Raw genomic sequence first — 12,401 nt, 5'->3', positions numbered from 1 at the left:
GGCTTTGTTCCACCACAGGAAAAATAGACCCCAAAAATATGTACTTGGAGCTCAGGCAGCATCGCTTGGACCCAAACTCCACAATATGCTACAGAACAGCACAGGGAGGCAGGAGGGGACCTAGACACACCGGGGTGACACCAGCTCCCTGACCATCGCCACACACATGTGAAACAGCCTGCAGAAAGCAGGAGGCCCATGGGGTTTGGCAGGGGACACCATGGGGCCACCCTGCGGGGTGAGGGTCCAAGGCATTCTCCCAGAGCTGTGGGATGAAAAACAAAACCAACTGGAGAGCCAAACCCACTGAAACATCATTAAATAATGCCTATAATAACTCTGGTTGTGAAGAAGTAAAGTTGCTATGGTTATCCCAAGGGTACCAATACAATAAAAGTGACTCACATACAAGAAAGGGAAAGAGTTACACCTGTGAGTGCTGGCTTTTACTGCTACTTCATCTTACTCATCACCTGGTAGGAGCCGGCCTACTGTTTTTCTGATGGTCTCACAGAAAATAAGTGGAAGGAAGGTTATAACTGGAGTATAAAGCAAGAATTACTCTATTTTACTTCACTGTTTTGTATTTTGCAATGCTTTGACTTACACAAAATGAATGCTCCTAAGGTGGGAACCCCCCCAAGGTGTGCCATGTAGATAGGCGAGGACAGATGAGACTCATCTCTCCTGAGCAGGTGAAATGGGAAGAGACAGGGACGGCCGGGGTGTCTCAGATTATGTCTGGGTGTTTTTTCTTCTTTCCCTTTCTCCTCGCATTCCTGCAGTGATGCCAGGCTGCAGAGAGCGGATTAAACCTGGAGGAGGTGTGAAAACAAAGCCAGCCCTGCGCAAGTGAGGACTTCAAACAGCCAGAAGGGCTGGCGCGGGGACGCTGTCACAGCAGAGACTTCCAGAGAGGCTCAGCGGCTGATTAATGCTGCCACTAATTGCTGCTGCCACAGAGAGGCCGAGTGCTGCATGTCTCTGAGACACTGGGTCGAGCTCTTTCCATTTGCCTACATTTGTGGGAAGGGGCCCTGAATGGTGGCAGCACGCAGCACAATCCAGCTCCTTTTTGCCTGCACGTGATGTAGTGGAGATTGCAGGCCTCGCTAAAAACCATCAGCAAATGTTGTGATGCTGACACAAGGTGAGCAGTGAGATGGAAAACATCGGGTTATTGACATCAGGGATGGAGCAGCCGCACTAGATCGTCTTAATCATCTCTCAGAAATGCTGGATTTCTTTTAATTTGGGATCTATGAAAGATGTTGCTGTTAGCAGGCTGCCAGCCTGGGGACTGTGAAGGGCTTTTGTGGGCCTGGCACACTGGCCAGTGTCTTTAATGCTGCATGGAAAGGGAAGATCCTCTAAGGAGCTGCAGAAGCCATGTGCAAAAAGCATGCACAAATTAATAAAAGACATTTTTAAAATGTTCTCTGGCACTAGAGGAAGACAAAAAAGCACAGACAACATTTGGCAGAAATGCCAATGTCTTCTTGGGCTTTGGGGTTTTAAAAGAATCAGGTCATCGGGAGCACATCCCAGGCATCTTGGTAACGCTTGGAAAGTGCACTTTTGGAAAAAATGCACAGTTCCATTTTCTACGGTGACTGCAGGCATATAATACAGGAAAAAGAGCGATCATATTTCCATTTTTGAACAACTTTTTTTTTTTTTTTTTCGTCTCAGAGAAAAAAAAAAAACCTCTCTCAGAGTTTTCCCACACTGCCCCCAGTTTTATGGGCCTTTAGCACGTTTCCTCTCCTCTGCCTTCCATGGAGGGCACCAGAAAGGTGTTGTTTCCTTCCAGACACAAGTACACATCTAACTATGGTCTCTTTTTCATGCTGAGGTGCACTCCCTTGATACACCAAAGCACCCGTCACCTCCCAGGCAGGAGGCTGGGGGTCTGGAGATGCCCACCAGCTCTCTGCCCTGGGAAACCCTCCTGCTGGGCAGCCAGGGAGGGTTGTTGCAGAGCTGCCTGTGTCCAGCAGGTGGGAGCCTGCCTGCACTGCTGCCTGCCTGTATTTCTGCCTGCTCAACCTAAAAACCACTTTCCTGCACTGCTGGAAACCAGCGCTGCTCCGGCTGCAGGGAGCTGGCAACACTGGCAGGGAAAAAAAGTACCAAGCTGGTGTTCTGGATGGAAAAACACAGGAAAAACAGAGTGAACAATATTACAAATTCCCTCTTTTGTTTTGTTTTGTTTTGTTTTGTTTTGTTTCCTTCTCTTTTATGCATTTGTACCCCAATGGAAATGAAAATTGCAGATGATCCTGACTGTGATTACAGGAACAGACAAAAGGTTTGGTGCTGGGTGTAAGAGCCATATCCCGTTCCCAGGACCAGTGCCATAGGGGAGCAAGCAGCCAGCACTGGTGGCAGAAGCAGGGTGGTCTCAATGTAGACACACATCCTAGGGCACAGGCAGTGACTCAGGGCTGTGTTGTCCTACTGCTGCTGCTGCTGCTTGTCCCCTCTGCGTGCATGGGCACCACGGTGCAATGAAATGAGAGCAGGAGATTGAATTGGAAAGGCAAAATGCTGGCAGTGAGATGGTAAAGAGAGGACAGACACAGGAAGAGGACAAATGATCAGAAAGCAACAATGTAAGAACCCACAAAACAAATATTCATTATTTTAGGACATTAGTTGAGGCTTTCCTCTTTTATGGGTGTGCCTAATAAGTCTTAGCTCCACCATTCTGCTAGCGTGCTTGAGAGGAAGGGAACATCCAGTTCTCTCCATTTTATGTGGCAATTGCGCAATGCGAGATAAACACTGCCTGACAGACCTTTTGTGCCCCAGTTCCCCCAGCACTGCTCTCTCATACACTCCAGTGGCTCTGCAGTGGCTTCAGCATGTGATCGCTTTAGTCGGATGTGTATAGATTTGTATGACTGGCATTGACCTGGTTTGGAAGGGAAAATAAGAAACAGTGGAGAAACCACGTGGGTCAGTAGAAAGAAAAAAAAAAAAAAGAGTGTTTTTTTCTGCAACACAGCTCATCTACCACATTACAATCCCAACACCGCAGCTACTTCCATTTCAACATCTGGCACTCTATTTTTCTGTGCAGCTTTTGCTCGTGGCAGGTCAAGGCCTCTCTGCCCTTGCTGAGCTGGCTGCCCCCTGCTGAATCACTGCTCCCTAGCCAGCATGGGAAGCGCTGCTTCGCCCAGTAATGGTGACAGAACATGGAGAAGGCTTCTGGAGAAGGCTTTTATGCTTTCCACGAGGGACAGACCCACTCTCAGTGATGCTCAGCAAGAGGCAACAGTCGTAAGATGCAGCGAGGGAAATTCCAGCAAAATACAAGGAAAAAGCTGCTCACAGAGGCTGTGGAAACGCCACTCTTGGAGGTGAAATTCAACTGTACAGGGCCCTGAGAATCCTGGTGTAAGTTGAAACTCTCAGGTGTAAGAGCAGAAAGCACCCTCGACTTTCTTTTAGTAGATCATTCAGGAAAGCCTGTTGCTTGTCTACTGATCAGAGAAGAAATGCAAACATTAATACTTCACTTTAAGGCTCAGTTCATACTTGTATGAAGACTCAAATATCTTTGCAGACCAAATGGAGAAATTAAAACCACAGCATGGGATAAATTCATCTGCTCTAGACTGCGACTACTTCAATAAGTTGTCTGGCTCCCAAACAGTTTCTTGGAATAGCAAGAAACCAGCTTCCAAGGCCGATGGTCTCGGATCAAAGCCCCGCTGCTTTATGACATTGATGTCATATCAAAAAAAAATCTCACTAAAACCACAATATTTTGTGCTGCAAAATGAATGTCAAAATTCTACTGATAAAAAATTGTAAATGAGATGAAGACCAAAATTAATAAAAGTTCTGTTCCAAGCACAACTCCGTGACACCACTGAGGCCTGAATAATAGGGTTGTGTGCTGCTCTCCCTTACTAACAGGACATTGAAAAATGAAAAATAAAAAGAAAATTCTAAAGAGAATAAATGATATACCAGCAGGTACCAAGTGTCTTCCTTGGTAAAAGTAGGAAATATTATCACCTGGTCTAGAGCATTTGGTAAGACCTCATTTCCAACATTTTGTACAATTCTGGTTAGTTATGTTGAAGAAACATGTATGTGAACAGCTACAGGGGTAGGGAAGGACTCCTAGGATGGTTAGGGAAATGGAAAGGCTGTCTAACAAGGAGAGAATTAAAGAGCTTTTCTTGTTGAGCCTTGCAAAATCACAGCTGTGAAGGCATATGATTTCTGTCGGTGAACACTTCAGGAAGGATTATTGCCAGACAAGGAGAATGACTGGTGTCAAAGTGTAAGCTGGTACAGGTTTATATGAATCGAGCTCATCATGAATAATGCAAAACTGGAAACTAGAAAGCTTCTGACCATCAGTAATATTGAAGACCTGCATTAGCCACCAAGGAGTGAGATCAGAGAAGCTAAAGTGTTCCAAGATTGGGCTTGATGAGTTTATGGAGAAGAGCTTGCAGGCTTTGGGCATCCATTCTCTTGGCTTCTGTACAAGGATGCTGCAAGGAGGGCTGGTGCAAGGGAAGCTGATGGGTGTAAATTGTTTGGATCACATGGATTTAAGACACACACTTCAGTATTGAGCTTGTCACCTTCAAAGTCTGGGACACTGCCGCACTTGCTCTTCTTCATAGGTGTCACTTGGGTGACAGAAGGGTCAGTGGGTCTTTGTCTTCTGATGGTGCTGGCCCCTGAGGAACCCCCTCATTCTGCAGAGGGACAAGCAGGATGCTCTAGTACTCCAGAAGCTCTACAGATATACTAAGCTTGCTCATTTGCCAATGGCACTGATCTCTGTGCTACAAAATTGTCTGCTGATCCCTGCACTCTTGCAGTCTCTTGCTGCGAAACAAGACCTCTCATTAATATTTTATTTCAGTTAATTATTATGATCAGACTGATGTTTTACTAATTACAGTCTTCTGTCTTCCCGTATTACACCATATGCTATCTGCAGACAAGGAGATACAGGAGCAGAAGCTAAGCTGGAGGAAATACACAGTGTGTTTCACTGAAGATCCAGCCCACCAGTCATATAAAGACATTAACAAGAGCTGGAAGCCAAACTGGGCAAATGAATGCTTCACTAAACTGAGGTTGTGGGAGACAACAAAGCAGGCAATTCGTTCAGTTAAAATAAATAATAATAAATCTAAGCTCAAATCCAAGCGATATCTGGCATAAGCATTTCTGACAGGAAATATATTGGTTGAGAAAATAACTCCAGGACAGAGCCATGGCACTGCAGTGGGGTTACGCTTCTTGGCAGCAGGCTAAAGGGAGACACAGCTGGGCATGTCTGCTGTGGCATTTCTGTTTTGTTACACATCTGAAGACCGAGGACTGTTGGTACCTTGAGTGCCAGAGGCAGGAACCAGCTGTGGTGATGAAACTATCAGACAACTTTATCTGTGCAATTTGGTAGAGTCTTTTCATCTGCAACAGCACATCCAGAAGCTTTTAGAAGGTGGCCATAGAAATTAGAATGGTGTGATATAGATTTGTGGTTCCTATTTGCTGTTCTCCTCCTATTTATGCCATGCTGGTGTGTTTCCGTGCAGTTTATAATACACTTCTTTTTTTTTTTTTTTTTTTAATTGCTGCTTTGAGACATCAATGTTACGGTGATGAAGATCGGTAGCAGAGGAGAAGGAGCCAACTGGTAATTTTCCAAATGACTGTATAATTCACAGAGCTTCAGTACATCCAAGTGTCAGACTAAAGCCATTTCAGCACAGAAATTCAAGGAATATTGCTGTTAGAGCTGCCCAGATCTGCAGTCACACTCCAACGTCAGTCCAAAACCATGAAATACCTCAGAATTGACAGAGCTGGAAATGTTGCAGCACATTCACAGTGGAGAACAAAAGCTGCTGGATTTCTTTGTGCCAAGAGCAAAAGGTTGCAGTGACTCCAGAGAGGGGAAACACGTAGGAATCTGCTGGGACATATTATCCGTGGACATTCAACATCTGAGACTCCATGAGAACAAAGCAAGAATAGAAGTATGTGACTTGCTAATGTTAACCACACATGTCATAGACTCTGCCCATTCAGAAAATAAAAATAAATAAAATAATAAAGAGAGTAAATAAAATCTTTGCCTAGCTGTTAGAATATCCAAGCCTGTCTTAGGCTTGCAGGTTTTTGAGTTCAGGCTGGCTCTCACAAGTCCCCGAGGAGGAACCCATGGTGCAAATATTTGTGTGGCAGCCAGCTGCACCTGGCTGATGTCAGACAGCCACCTCCTGATATAACGTGCCGTTTCCTGGAAACTCTCCCCCCTCAGCCCTTGATGGTTGGCTTGGATGTAGCTATCAGCACTGCAGATAGGTAATTTGGACAGATGAGCCCCTCCATGGTACAGGCTGAGAGGTGCAGAGTGCTTTAGATGCAGTCCAGAGGCTGCCAGTAGACTCTGTCGCTCAGAAGTGTCTCTCTCAGTTGTCCCATTCATGTGCTCATGGCAGATGTTATGCAGATGGCTAGTGTTTGACTGAAAAAGTTAAAACTGATGCTGAAGCTGCAAGTGAAATGAGGGAATGTTAGGAGTGATGGCCAGGCAGATTTGTGGCTGGTTGGTGGGTCTGTCAGATGGACGTCCATGAAGTGGGTGATTCCAAGGTGATGGTGACCCCAAGGGAAGTCCTCTTGAGACCAGATGTTTAGACAGAAACTTTACATTGACTAAGGAAAATGATTGCAAAGATTTTAGAAAAAGAAACCATACAGAAGCAGATGGGAATGTATGTGAAAAGCTGGTGGATTTTGGTAAAAACAGAGAGCTGAAAGTTAGCTTATGAAGTCCAGGTTCCTGTGCACAGGCAGCACTGAATGAATTGCCTCAAAACCGAACAAGTTTCCTGTAAGCACACAGACCGTGTAGAGTGTATCCTGCTAAGGCCATCTTCAGGTCATATAAGAGTATTTTTAACAGAGCAATTGTAGAAAAATTACCTAGTTATGTTCTGCATAAAGCAACAGAAAGCCACAGAACTGGCAAGGTGCTTAAAGCTTACTGGGGATCTCAGTAACAACACCGAGTTATCCAAGAGGTTTCACACTGGGCACATTTCAGGAGCACAGCTCTAGGTCACGAGATCCAGCAATGGAGAGAACTTCTGTGCAGGCTTTCAACAATTATCACTACCAAATTCAGCAAAGGTTGTCAGATCCAAACAAATTTGTCTTTGAAAAGCATTGCTATGATTTGCCACATTAGCCGGTGCCAGTAAAGAATTGTTCTGAGCCTGGCTCGGTGACTGCTTGAGCATCCAACCTGCTCATTGCTGCATTGCCTGCTGGACTTCCCCAGATTTATCCTTGCCTGAGAAGCAGCCCATGTCCTTCAGAAAAGTATACCATCTTCAGTTAAAGAACGAACTGGAAAAAGGGGTGAGTTTTCCAATAAATTCTCCAGTGATTTTCAGAATTTCTCCTCCCTGTGCTGAAATGATAAGCACATTCTTGTCTTCTAGATGCATAGCTTTGCAATAGGCTGTAGCCAATGACACCAATAGTTTCTGGACTCCTTGCCAGTAATCCTTCAGTTTTTCTGGTCTGCTTTCTGGTACTGTAGGCTTAGTCAGGAAGCAATCCGCATTATATTCTTGCTCTTTGACAAGAACAGAACAGGATAAAGAGCCAAATATGAAGATATTTACTTTGCCTGATGAAGATTTGCCATTTACAATCACATTCAATATGTATTTTTATCCGGTTCTAAAGTATTTTCATTATTTTATGAATAACCTAATATTGATACTCTATTATTGTTGTTCTTTAATGAAAATGCCATATGGTGCAACATCAAATGCCTTACAGAAGCATGTTGCATAGATTCATTTCCTCCAGCAAATACATTTTAAATTAATTGAAAGAGAACTAGCTTGGAAAGATCTATTTTCTTTAAAGCCATGCTAATTGGCATTAATTAAATTGCCCTCTAACTCTTTATTTATTGAGTGTCATATCAGCCATTCCAATATTTTGGGATCAGTGTCAGGCTGAGAGCTGTAATTACTCTGGTTGTTCACTTAATCCCCTCCGAATATTGGCAGAACAACTCTTGTTAAGCACTTCTGCCTCCTCTGAACTGCTGCCGATGGTTCTGTTGCTGTTATTTACACCTGCATTAGCTTCTGCCTTGAGATGGCTCTGTCAGTGTCTGTGTTTGTGGTATAAGGATTTCTGACTCCTTTTTTCTTCCATTTCATTGCTGTCTATTTAAAGCACTTTGAGTTATTTCTTGATGGAAAAGCAGGTGCACTGAGCATAATGCTGAATAAATTCTGGATGGAGGTGATGCAGATGGGGTGCGAGTAGAGCAGAGGAAATTGATAAACCCTTTTAGCTAGAAATGTACCTACTGAAAAAAAAATAAAAATAAAAAATAAAAATAGAAATAAAAAGGAGGAATGGTGTGGCCTCCATAGAAGAGCTGAAGACCTGAATCTAGCAGTCAGAGCAAAATTAGTCCCTACCCAGCTTGTACAGAGCATAGCTTCAATTCAGTCTGAACACTTTCATCTCTTGTAGTTCTGGATCTTCCAAGGGAGCAAATCTGGCACCCTTTAAGGGTACAGACCCTCCCAGTAAATGAGTGTGTTGTACACTCTGGGGATGAGGATGTATGGGAAGTGCTGGAGGAATCCTTAACACTCATAGCATCGCACCTCTGCCTCCTCCTAGCATATCAGAAAACAGCACTTTCCAATGGGCTGTGTTAGGCAATGAAGTGCCTATTTCACTATTTTAATTCAGCCCCTTAAAACTGCTCAGAGCAAAATATCTTTTTAAAAGTCTCTTTTATCTATCTTTTACCTTTTAAAGAGCCTTTCCCCAGTTTGAGCAGCAGAAGCTCTGTACGAAAGGCCTGGTGCCCACTGCTGAGCGCTCACGCAGCCGCCTAATCCAGCTCCGGGAAATCACAGGACGGGCTGAAACAAAAGGGCACGGCTCGGCACGCAACGCACATAATCTCTCCAACAGAGTGGAGGACCACAGAAAGACACTTGTGAACTCCAGTGGCTCTCCCCAGGCACAAAACCACACCGTGAGGGGAGAAAAGAAAAGCATTGGGTGGACAAAGACCTCCCTGAGCAAGGAGCTGCAGTGAAGCGGGAGCGGTATGAAGGGTTTGCCTCGCTGTGGTGCTGTAGCATCGTTATTCGTTGCAGCAGTGAGGAACAGCAGCCAGAGGCATTAGTCCCAGAGCACTGCAATTCACTCAAGCACATTGTTTGCTGTAGCCTTTCAGGTTTCTGCCCAGTGCAAGCTTGGCCTATTTCCCTTTCCTTTTATACAGTGCACAATCCATTTAGGGATTTATAGCGGCTTAGAGGCACATGTACAGTGCCTTGCCTCTATCTGATTTTTATTCTGTGATAAGAAGGCCTTGGGGTCATGGGTTCATTGGCACTTCTCCCCTCCCTGCCATTCACATCGTGTTGAAACCTAATTATTTATTAGCGTTATGATTTCTTTCAGTCCACCAATGTCCTCACCACTCCCTGCAGAAGTCCCAGCGTTGGCATGAGGAGCGTGGGAGCCTGCTCTGATGTGTTATAAGCAAGGTGCAAAGAGACAGGAGCATAAAGACAAATACAATAATAAAGTGCAAAAGTTATTCATGGTGAAATCCTTGGCGTCTATACAACGTGTCATGATCCCAACCTGGTCAACTCCTATGCTATCTCATTTACTGCTCTTTAACACTAAAAAGCAAAATCTTCCTCTTAGGACATTCCCAATGCACCACTCTGCCCAGCAGCTCCTGGTCTCTGTTCCCCACAACCACAGCCCATCCAGTTACAGATTGGAAAAGAGTGCATTTTCCTCCTGTACCTGCAAAGGAAGTATTATCTTCTTTCCCCTTTCTGTGCAGGCTCCTTTGGTTTTAGTCACCTCAGTGTACACAGGTGTATTCATACTCCTCTCATCCTCTCAGCTGTCTGGAGAGTTTGATTTCAAGTTGTGCAAAGAGCACACTAATGCTGGGAGCACTGTGGATACCCAGCACCTCTGCTGACACCACCATAGTGAGATGCACTGTGGATACACCACCTCATCCCCAGGTTGTCCAAATTTTGTTTGGTGTCTGTGCTTATATCCTCCTTGGAGCTGGTCCTGTATCCAACAAGTACGAAGTATCCAGCTGATGTATTTCAGCTTAGGCAGGCTGAGCACATATCTCTTGTGAGGGACCCAAAGGATGGAATACATTTGTTAGGAAGAGGCAAGGGTAATGGCTGCAGAAACCCCACTAACCTCGTATTAAGCCTGATTTTGAGAGTCTCTGACAACAACCATGACTGAATCCGCTGAAGAAGTAACAAACAGTACTCTGGCAGTGTGCCCTGGAGACACAGAGTGCTGTCTCTGAAAGAAACAGAGCTGCACAGGGTAAATAGCTTCCCAGAAGTCAAACAGCATCCTATCAATCACTCTGGTACCCTCCTGCTCCTTCGGCTATTGCAAAAGTGAATCACAACAGAGATACCATGACACATCCACCCGTGTTTGCTTTAAAAGCTCTTCGATAAAGGCAAGCGCCCATTAGGAAGAGGTTAGAAAATGTAAATGTGATGGGGTCTTTTACGTGTGGCTGTTGCAGTCCGATTACAGCTCCAGGGATGTTGGACACTGTGTATACTGTGCATCACCGTGCAATTTGAAACTTTGTGTAATTAAAGACGAGAAGGCTGGGTTCATGATTTGGGTAGAGCTGTCATTGTGTCAGACATTTACACCGCGTAGTTCCTTGACCTCTTGGGCACTGAAAGCATTTCTGGTTTCCAGTGGTGGCTGCTGGCTCACAAGACTGCTCTTCAGACTGGATTCCTACTCCTGGCAAGGTCAGGAGCTTGGTATGCAGCTGAGTCAAAGGAAAAAGAAAAAAAGAAAAAAAAAAAAAAAAGGCTCATTTTTTTGTTCTGACTACACTCTTGTTTTGAAGATATGCTGGTTATAAATAGAATCAGGCAAAGAGTTGGCTTTTCTTCGACCAAATGGAAAAAGTGGGTAGTGCTAAGTATCTTTAGTTGGCCCAAAACTTGTTGATTTAACAAACCGGAATAATGTAGTTGGGTCAAACAGAATGAAATATTTACTTTTCTGACATTTCTTATCATTTGTTTGCGAAAACCCAGGAAACACAGGATTAGAGTCCCAAACAGCCTGGGAGGCCTGCACTTAGAGGCCTCAGTTACTAAGTAAAAGCCCAAGGTCCCACGGAAATCCTTTGAGGGTTGAAGTTACTGAAGTGATAAAGCCCCCAAGCAGGGGCAGCGAGTGTCGAGCAGATCCCTGAGCTCCACAGGAGCTGGAGGCTGCATTCCCGTGGAGGCCAAGCCTCCATCCATGGTATGGCTGCTGGGATCTGCCCTTCCCTTGGGTCGGGGATGGGCCTGCAGGGCTGCATGCTCTGGAGGCAATGAGAAAAATAGGAGCAATGCATTTTCTGCTGCTTCATCCCTCTGTCCTGGCTCAGTGCTCAGCCCCGTGGGGAAAGGGAGGCAGAGCACAGCCACGTGAGGACATCAGCACCCAGCAGCACCCACCAATGTGGAGCTGGGCCTTGGGCAGCCCACGCCTAGGGTGGGAGCCAACACCGAGTTTTCAAACCATATTCATTTCTGCTTAGGCAAGAACTCTACATTTTTTTAATCTCTCCTGTTTAGTTTCATCTCTTTCAGCTGCCTGAGATTTTTATTTTTTTTTTCTAGTAGATTAGCATTTGCATTCAACTCCTACTCTAGCCCAGATAAAGTACTGAAGTATCCAACTTCAAGCACAAAAGTATTCCAGGAAAAATGCCTTAAAAAGGGAATAAATGGCCTTTCCTGTTGTCAACCTCAACTTTGCTCACTTTTCTTCATCTCTACAGTCCGCTCTCATTTCTTGATTTGCTCTTGGATCAGCTACTGACTGTCTACAAGGGATTTGGTGCAAACTTCTCACATTCTCCCTTACCTGAGGAACTGGTATTGTAGTAATCAAAGTCAAGGGCATTGCAGCTTTCATATGACATTTTAAAATTTGCTCTGAGATTTTCCAGTGAATGTTGTCAGATGTGGGTAGATGTTTAGTTCTTGTACTTACGCTACTACTAACTGGGAATCTGGAATGCAGAGGATGTGTTTAATTTTATATTTGTGAACAGTCATTTGATGGGTGAACTGGAAAATATGCATGGCATTATCAAACCAAGTAAAACTAAGCAGTGGTTCATGTTTACAAGGTTTTGTTAGGAATCCCTAGGAACGATTCCCCTCCCTAAACACATCAGCTGATAAACCTAAATAATAAAGTCTTTTGAGGAAACCGCATTCAGCTCACAGATAATCTACATGTTGTAAAGACAGATTAATTTGCCGAAA

Source organism: Aythya fuligula, chromosome 3 (assembly GCF_009819795.1).
Source record: "Aythya fuligula isolate bAytFul2 chromosome 3, bAytFul2.pri, whole genome shotgun sequence".
NCBI classification, from domain to species: Eukaryota; Metazoa; Chordata; class Aves; order Anseriformes; family Anatidae; genus Aythya; species Aythya fuligula.
Note: the sequence above shows the minus strand (reverse complement) of the source record.